The sequence below is a fragment of the Patiria miniata genome, unplaced genomic scaffold (genome assembly GCF_015706575.1).
Source record: "Patiria miniata isolate m_02_andy unplaced genomic scaffold, ASM1570657v1 HiC_scaffold_25, whole genome shotgun sequence".
Lineage (NCBI taxonomy): Eukaryota > Metazoa > Echinodermata > Asteroidea > Valvatida > Asterinidae > Patiria > Patiria miniata.
Genome location: NW_024037064.1, coordinates 6,421,086 through 6,430,301, shown reverse-complemented (window position 1 = coordinate 6,430,301; position 9,216 = coordinate 6,421,086). Strand labels below are relative to the sequence as shown.

General features: G+C 39.0%; 1 long non-coding RNA gene across 1 annotated transcript; it reads right to left on the bottom strand.

The window, feature by feature from the left end:
* Positions 1 to 5,297: 5,297 nt before the first annotated feature.
* Positions 5,298 to 8,949, bottom strand: LOC119732926. The gene is made up of 4 exons (XR_005271641.1): positions 8,878 to 8,949; positions 7,358 to 7,399; positions 5,765 to 5,800; positions 5,298 to 5,345 (listed from the first exon to the last, which is right to left on the bottom strand). It is a non-coding gene; the product is annotated as an uncharacterized LOC119732926 (long non-coding RNA).
* Positions 8,950 to 9,216: the final 267 nt, after the last annotated feature.

Genomic DNA, 9,216 nt, shown 5'->3' with positions numbered 1-9,216 from the left:
ATATCCTTTAGAGTGGAGCTTGAGGTGACCTCAGTAAGGCCATAAGGCTTGGGAAGTCTGCACCCACTTACGATCTCGACTCGACCTGCCAGGCTGGTCATTAGTCTGCTCTCTTACATACTGCGATAATTGAAATGCATTTTCAGATTCCCCGAGATACACGACCATCGCTCCCTCACTCGGCTTCCAGATGCACAATAACAAAATTACAACACCGTGTGCAAATGGTGCCCAACTAAATTTAGTGCAAAATATATGCGTGCATCATCTGCACTGCTCCAGGATGTCACTGGCTCAGCCTCTACCAATTGACAGTGATTGCTGGAAGATTTGCAGGATTGAGGCATGGTCACCCCTCCAAGGACCACATTATAAAGAAATAATTGAGGATTTTGCAGGATTAAGGCTGTATGCGATTTTTACATGAAGGCAGTTGGAGGATTTTGCAGGACTGAGGTTGCATCTATACTATAATTCCAGGAATCTGTTGTGTGTGTCTGTCTGTCTGTATTTCGATTATCTCCAGAACCGGGCATTGTATGAAGTTGAAAATCGGCGGGTGTCTTGAACGGGACACCAGAATGTGTAGTGCCAACTTTGAAGTTGTTTGGACGAGCGGTTCTCGAAAAAGCTGCAAAAGAGCAACATTTTCTGAGGCAAACGTGGCAAATTATAGCCTAGACCACCACGCACTGATGTTCTTTTCAATTGTTTACGTCATGTTTTAGGCTAAAGTGCACGTACTCAATATGACGTAAACAATGCAAAAAGGACGGGCACGCGCACGTGCATTGTAGGGCGATACCATATTGTCCAATGTGGGTGAATGGCACTGCATACCATGTTTCCGTATGTACACGTACGTGGTGGCTACACGGGCACATTAGGTGGTCGACTGAGCATCCTTACTGCAGGGCAATACCATTGTCCAGAAGGGGTAAATATCTGCGCTATTATTTTGCAGCTTTTTTGAAACCACTAGCCTAAACAACTTCAAATTTGGCACAAACTTTGACGTGAGTGCATTCAACCTGTGAAAACATGCAACCAATACCAGCGGCAAAGAAATTTGCCCTTCCCGAACATGCACATTTTAGACGGGCGCTGCACTAGTCCTAGCAAAACCCCTAGGGAGTTAGGATTAATACAAATACTGCAAATACAAATTCTGGTTATGGGCAATTGAATGTCATGTCAGTATTATACAGAGCTTTTAAAAGCTCAGTGAATAAACCTGACAATGTATTTATCGAATCTTTTACATGTACAGCCATTACCTGGTCATGGTCAAGGAGACTAAACAGACTAGGAGTTGTGGATCATTTTTCTAAATTGTTATTTAGGTATAATGGTTTATTGGTTTTGTCACTGATATGTACCTTTCATAATGGTGAAATTGCCGTTAAAGCAAACCAAAAACCTTTGTCCCGACTGTGCATTTACATGTCTGTGTACAGTAAATACAGTGAATACTCCACTTTAGTAATTACACTTTCTGTCATAACTAATATTTTTGGCCAAGTATTAACGATCAGTACACTGTACAACAGCACACACAGTAGTCTTGGCCCACGACGCTATTGATCGATAGTGGAGGATGCATATATATACCCTCCAATGTCACAACAATTAGACCGGCAGGCCTATATACATGTACTTGCACTAATTCTTAGCCATTTTGTTTCAGTGGTTTTAACTTTTTCTTTAGTGTTTTTCCCAGGCTTTCCTAAGGAATCAATCAGCGACTGAGAAAAGGTTATATGGCTCGCCCAATGGTTGTAAACGTACGCCCTGGCCTATGTGCGGTGATCGAGCACCATCACTTTATAGGGAACCAATTAGCGATTGAAAAAAATGTTTCATGGCTCACCTGACGGTTGTGGACATTCGCGCTATACGTGCGGTGATCAAGCATGGAGCTATAAAAATGACTATGATTGTTCAAATTTATACAGACAGTCTTATTTACATAAAATGGCCACGCCCCATTGCTACGAAATGACCAAGATATTGGTGAGAGAAAGTATAAAATCAATTATGCAAGTGCGCTACACAACAATGCAACTATCTCTCTTGATCACTGACATCTTGGGCCAAGACTATATACACAGGGGTTTGGCATTGGAACAATAGGCCTTTTCTCACTAGACCAAATCTCGGGGGTGGCCTGGGCGACATGGAGGTTAAAATAAACCACGTTTCTCACTTGAAATTTTCATCCCTGCGCCACCCCCCAGCCACCCCCAAGATTGCTCATCCGGGGGCGAGCTCACCCCTGCTTAGGACCAGAGTGGAAAAATCTTATCCCCAGGGCGAGACACTTTCCCCAGGGCAAAAACTTTAGTGTTAAACGAGAAGGGGTGAATTCGCCCCGGGGCGAGCATCAGAGGGTTGAAAAGACTGTAAAGTCTGATGTTATTGCAACAGTTCATCTGAAAATACGGTTAATTGCAAACAATGTGGGTTTTTGGGTGGCTTTTGAACCACAGCAAATCCAACCGTACCATTCAACAACCAATGACTCGATCAATCGTAATCATACTGGAAAAAAAAATTGTAAAAAATCCAATAAAAATGTTGGGAAGTTTACCGGATATTTTGACATGAAAATACACACAGAGTTTTATGCCTTTCTTTCCTTATATTGAGTACTAATAAGTAAGAATAGTGAATTTTGCTCTGTGAAGAGGCATACAAATCAGAAGAATGCAAAATATGGCTAAATAGGTCAGCGAATAGAGCACTTGAACGGTGATTCAGAGGTTGTCTGATCAAATCTCACTCTAGTGAATTTCTATACTAATCTGCTTAAAAACGCTAAGACAAAGAGATACGACTTTTCTCGTCACTGTTGCTTGGCAACAAGCTGTCAAAAAACAAATTCTGATTCTGATTGATTCCTCTGTCTCAGATCAAACTTAGAAATATGGTGACTCACGGGGATGGGTAGCAGGAATGTCTTGCACTGCTGGTGAAGATGCCTTTTCTAAAATTATGAAGAAGAAAAAGTAAAACAGATTAGTCTCCAATCCAGCCACTGTCAACTTTGGAAACCAGTTACAGTCTTTATTTTTCAAAGAGGAGTCTAAGAATCATTGACACATGTGCACTATGATCATTGACTAAACCTGGTTGTAGAAAAGCAGTTGATTGAAAGAACTGATGAAATTGAAACATAACAGCATGGCTGATCATCAAAATAAATATTACTAATTGTATTTCAAAAAAAACCCAAAAACTATATAGACCATTTGCAAGTTGCGCAATGACAGCAGGCAGGTTTATTTAAATTTAGTTACAATACAAGCACAAAGTACCTAATCAAGTGTATCCATTGATCTCCATTAGTAAGACTGGATAGGACACGCGTACACTTGCACGCAGTGAAGATTAGGAAAACGTGGACAGAAACAGCTGGGTAGTACAGTGCGGGTTTAATGTTTGCAACCGCGCTTGCGTGACGTGCGCACGCTGCATGGTCTGTGTGTGACGAACGCATTCCAAACTTTCAAACCCTCACCGATGACTACGCATACGAGCACAAGATGGAGGGCGCTGTGTCCTATCCTGTCTTCTTAATGGAGACCAATGAGTGTATCACACAGAAACACACATTTACTTATTCCGTAGTTGTGGGGACTTACACTCGTCGCCACAAGGTATTTGTGGGGACCGAAAATGCTATGGGGACAGCAGAAAGTCCCCATAACTCGGTCCTAATATTTGCCTAACAATAAAAAACTTCGCATAACGCAGTGTATGCCTACCCAGACTTACCCACTGTCATGGCACACCATGCAAAGGGTGTCTTAGGCTTTTATACCTTACCTGAAACTTGGGGCTTCCCATCGTCCACATTTGATTCTGAAAATGAAATATTAAATGTACCTGCATTATAGTCTGGCCGCACTAAATAGTACACTGGGACATTGAGTAGGATTTTCCAACAGCAAAATTTTTAAAGTTTTTGCTTGCACATACCTTTGCTCTGTATGCTTGTTATTCCAAAAAGATCAAGATCAATATCAAAGAAGCTATGAAAGGTAAATCGCAAAGAAGTAACGCTTGTCAAGTAGACAGACACTTTTTTTCTTACCATAATTCAAGGCAAGATGAACAAATTAAGTAAATTCTATTCAAATTATTATTTAATACTGGCATCAATGTAATAATATTGAGTGATCATGCAAGCAAACTTTCCACATCGTTAAGCAATTATAGGGTGGAGGATGCCATAAACATAAATGTCTGTCACTGGGACAGAAGAAAACAGTTTCAATTTTGTTTAATCCATGAAGATCCTTTCTAACAAATGACAATAGTAATTAAAGGCTCTAAACTCCAGTCCATCTTTTGCTCAACTGTTCAATCGTCTGAAGAACTTGACATGAGGAAATACTGAAATCTTCTTTGACATAACGTTTGTTACACAGGCAGACTTTGATTATCATTGTTTTTTTTAATGGAAGTCCAAGAATCATTCCGTTACCAACTGACGCATGCACACTATGGTCATTGACTAAACCTGGTTGCAGAAAAATACTGGTAGCTGGTACAAAACTCTTGCTACAATGGGGGCTACCTGAGCAGTATTGCGCTCGGAATGATACATGTACTTGTACATGTTCATACGATGCAGTGTTTGCTCCGATTCCAATTAAGTAAGCAAGTAAGATACCTCGGAATGGTATATACGGTGCGATACGATGGTTGCTCCAGTTCAAAGTGAGGGAGATACTCGCTGATCATCAATTAAAATTAACATCACTGATCTTATTTGTCAAAAAATACTAAACACAATGTAAATGTATGTAAGGATCTATAACTTACCCAGAACTTGGGCGTGAATATGTATAAGGTTAAGTTTAGGCTTCATAATTTATGCAGAACTTGGGCGTGAATATGTATGAGGTATAGAAGAGGCTTTATAACTTACTCGGAACATGGGGTGCTCATCATCCAAGTTTGTTTCTGAAAAGAAAATAATATTCAATGTACTGCATTTGCCTTTACAGTAAAAATAGCACTGCACTGTGAAAAGAGGCATACAATCAGAAGAACGCAAAATATGGCTTAATAGCTCAGTTAATAGAGCACTGGAATGGGGATTCAGAGGTTACCGTTCAAATCTCACTCTAATTCTTCACTTATCTGCTTAAAAACAAATCAAAGACAAAGAGATACACATTTTCTTGTCTGTGTTGCCTCGCAGCAAGCAGCCAACAAAAAAAAAGAAAATATTCTGATTCTGATTAATTCCTCTGTCTCAGATCAAAATATAAAATATGCTGACTCGCTGGGATGGGTAGAAGGAATGTCTTCAACTGCTGGTGAAGATGTCTCTTCTAAAATTATGAAGAAGAAAAAAGTAAAACAGATTAGTCTCCAATCCAGCCACTGTCCACTTTAAAAACCTGTTTACAATCTTTATTTTTCAAAGAGGAGTCTAAGAATCATTGACAAATGTGCACTATGATCATTGACTAAACTGGTTGTAGAAAAAGTAGTTCATTGATAAACGAAAATAAACAAGCGTTAGATTTTTGATAGAAATGAAATATATCAGCATGGCTGATCATCAAAATATTTGTAAAAAAAAATATATAGACCGTTTGCAAGGTGCGCCATGACAGCGAGTAGGTTTTATTTAAATTTAGTTACAATACAAGCACAAAGTACCTAATCAAGTGTATCACCCAGAAACAAATACCTGCCCACTGTCATGGCGCACCATGCAAAGGGTCTCTTAGGCTCTATAACTTACCTGCAACTTGGGGCTTCCCATCGTCCACATTTGATTCTGAAAATGAAATATTAAATGTACCTGTAAAACGGTCTGTCCACACTAAATGTTACAACTTTGATCATTGAGCACGATTTCCAACAGCAAAATTTTTTTAATTTTTTTGCTTGCACATATCTTTGCTCTGTATGCTTGTTAAAGGGAAGATACAACATTTGCAAACATCAACAGATGAAATAGTCAAATTATCACAAAATACCTTACTGGATTGTTAGGGAATGACAGTCTAAAGCATCCTGTACAATCGTGGCTCCTGGTGTGCTGACATTTTCAAGAAAAACTCCATTTTTCCAACACAAACTGGCTTTTTTCAAAAACTGCCCCTAATTTTTCATATTTAGTTATTCCGCAATAGATTACACATCTGTGAAGGGGTACAAGCCAGCTAGACTGATTCTTTCACTTTACAATTCCCCCAGTCTATAAATCGCTCCATTTCATCTTCAGTGGGATCTGGGAGCCAGAGTACAAGAACATGATTGGTTTTCTTAGTTTTTCCAGCATCTACGATCCCATAACGTGAAACAAGTCATTTTTAACAATATTTGCTATAACATACTTATTCTCCAAATCCATTTATTACTGAATATTGCAGCAAAAGCAAAATGTTGTACATTCCTTTTAATCTAGAAAATTCACGATCAAGAAGCTATGAAAGGTACATGTACATCGTAAAGATGTAACGCTCGTCAAGTGGACAGACATTTTTGTTCCTAATAATTTCAAGGCAAGATGAACAAATTTAGTAAATTTTATTCAAATTATTATTTAATACCATCAATGTTAATATTGAGTGATCTTTTAAGCAAACTTTCCACACCCTTAAGAAATTATAGGGTGGAGGATGCCTGGTGAACATAATGTTTGTCACTGGACAGAAGGAAACAGTTTCAATGAGTTTCAAACAGTTTTTTTTAATCGATGAAGATACTTTCTCACAAATAAGAATAGTAATTAAAGGCCCTGTTAACCCAAATCCTTCTTTTGCTCAACTGTTCAATGGTCTGAAGAACTGACATGAGGAAATACTGAAATATTCTCTGACATAACGTTTGTTACCCAGACAGACTTTGATTATCATTGTTTTCCAAGAAGTCCAAGAATCATTCTGTTACCAACTGACGCATGCTGACTAAACCTGGTTGCAGAAAAGTAATGGTAGCTGCGGGCACGCAGGGCAAGGGTTTTGCTTTGTGAAATAGCAGGTAAAAAACTCTTGCTATCAATGGGGGCTACCTCAGCAGCATCGTGCTAGAAATGATACATGTACATGTATACAATGCGGTGTTTGCTCCGATTCCAGTGAGACACCTCGGAACAATGTGAGGGTTGCTCCGGTTCAAAGTGAGTGAGATACTCGCTGATCATCAATTATTCATTGATGATATTTGTCCAAAAACTACACAGTGTAAATGTATATAAGGATCTACAACTTACCCAGAACTTGGGCGTGAATATGTATGAGGTATAGTATAGGCTTTATAACTTACCCAGAACCTATGTGTGAATATGTACATGTATGAGGTACGCTATTGTAAAGGCTTTATAACTTACCGGTACCTGGAACTTGGGGATGCTCATCATCCAAGTTTGTTTCTGAAAAGACATTTGTATAAAATGTAATTACATTTGTTTATACACTGTAAATAACACTGAAAAGAGGCATTTACAAATTAAGAGAGCACAAACATACATGTAATGGCTAAAAAGGTCAGTTAATAGAGCACTACCATTTTGAATTCAGGAAAAATTGACTGGCATTAGACAGACCAATCACAGGGCACTTTGATTGGTCACCTGGATTGGTGACCAATCAAAGTGCCCTGTGATAGGTCAGGTGACAAATTAACAACAAGGCGTGTGTGACAAGGATGTTTCCTGAATTGAAGGTGAAATTTCTCTTTTCTTCCCGAAGGTATGTGAACCTAACCACTACCATTTGTATTTTCAATTCCCACAGGGGAATCAGGCAGTTTGAGGACAGTTTTGGGGGTGAAATCTGAAGATTTTGATAGGGGGTACGAGTGAAAATGGTCAAAATAGGTTATTGGTATTGACATGTACTCTAAGATCCTAGGACCCTACTCGCCCGACAAGCTCCAAGTGTAAAAAAGGCGATTCGTAGAGTAAAGGCCTATTACTCGGACTACACAATACTCACCCATTATACTAATGAAAATAATTTTTAGTCTGGTCCTCAAGTACTCCACTGCGCACACTGCATTGATGTCTATCAGGTTCTTAACCGCATTGTTTATTAGACTTGTCACCAGTCCATCCATTATTGTAAATTAGGGCCTATAATGTGACCCGTTCTGTCAAAATCAGACTTTTCTGGGCATAAGGTCGAAATGATATTTTTACATGTTGTTAACATGTTCTTTTTCCTTTTTAAAGGTGGTTTAATTTTTGAAGCCGGTCATTCCTGGGCAGAGTTATGCTATTTTGAAGTTCATTGTGTCGAAAAGTAGAAAACGGAGAAAATGGCCACGAACGTCACAAAACAGTTATTTCTTTAACTGATATACCTTATCAAAATCATCAAAAATAGTATATGTAGAGTTCAAATTAGGGTTTCAAACTTTTTTAATATATTTTAGACATGTGCAGGATTACAAATATGCAAAAATTTGAAAATCGATAAAAATCACCCCCACAGCGTTTTTTGGCCCTATCTCAATTTCAACCTCTGCCCAGAAGCGTCTGCTTTTGACAGAACAGGTCACATATTTCGCCAAAAGTTTTCGGGCAATATTACGAAAACAGAAAACACTGGAAATCCAGAATCCAGAATCCGCATACAATTCCGCAGACGTTAGATCAAAATTCCGGAAATCTGGAAAAATCCGGACAAATCACACCCCTGAATATATGGTGAACTATAAAGTGAGATACTTTGCGTTTATGCTCTACCTGGGAGTAAATTGGTTTGTGTGATGACATACAATAGCTGATGTTGTGAGGGAGTTGAGGTTTCAAGATTTTGTCTGAGCATTTATACATAGACCAGGTGTAAAGCAGATCTCAAATTGCACTACATGTATAGTGCTGATGATTGTCTATCTTCAACAAACCTCTTGGAGCGAATCTACTCTGAGGATTTCCCATTATTGGTCAGACTAGGACCATGTTCCAACACAAGCATACTACTTCCTGCAGATAGATAAAAACAAAACCAAAACCGACAATGAGTGACAACGATCAATGCAGAAAAGACGACAATATACATGTAGCAAAATGGATGCAAGGGCGGATCGGGGGGGGGCAACGGGGGCCTTCGTACAACATTATATTTTCCTCAAAAACAAAATTGGTCAAAGTGGTCAGAAATTGCCTCAGATTGCACCACAGAGCATTTAGAATCCAAAAACATTTGGGGCCTCGAACCCTACGCCGTTATTTTGTGATCCACT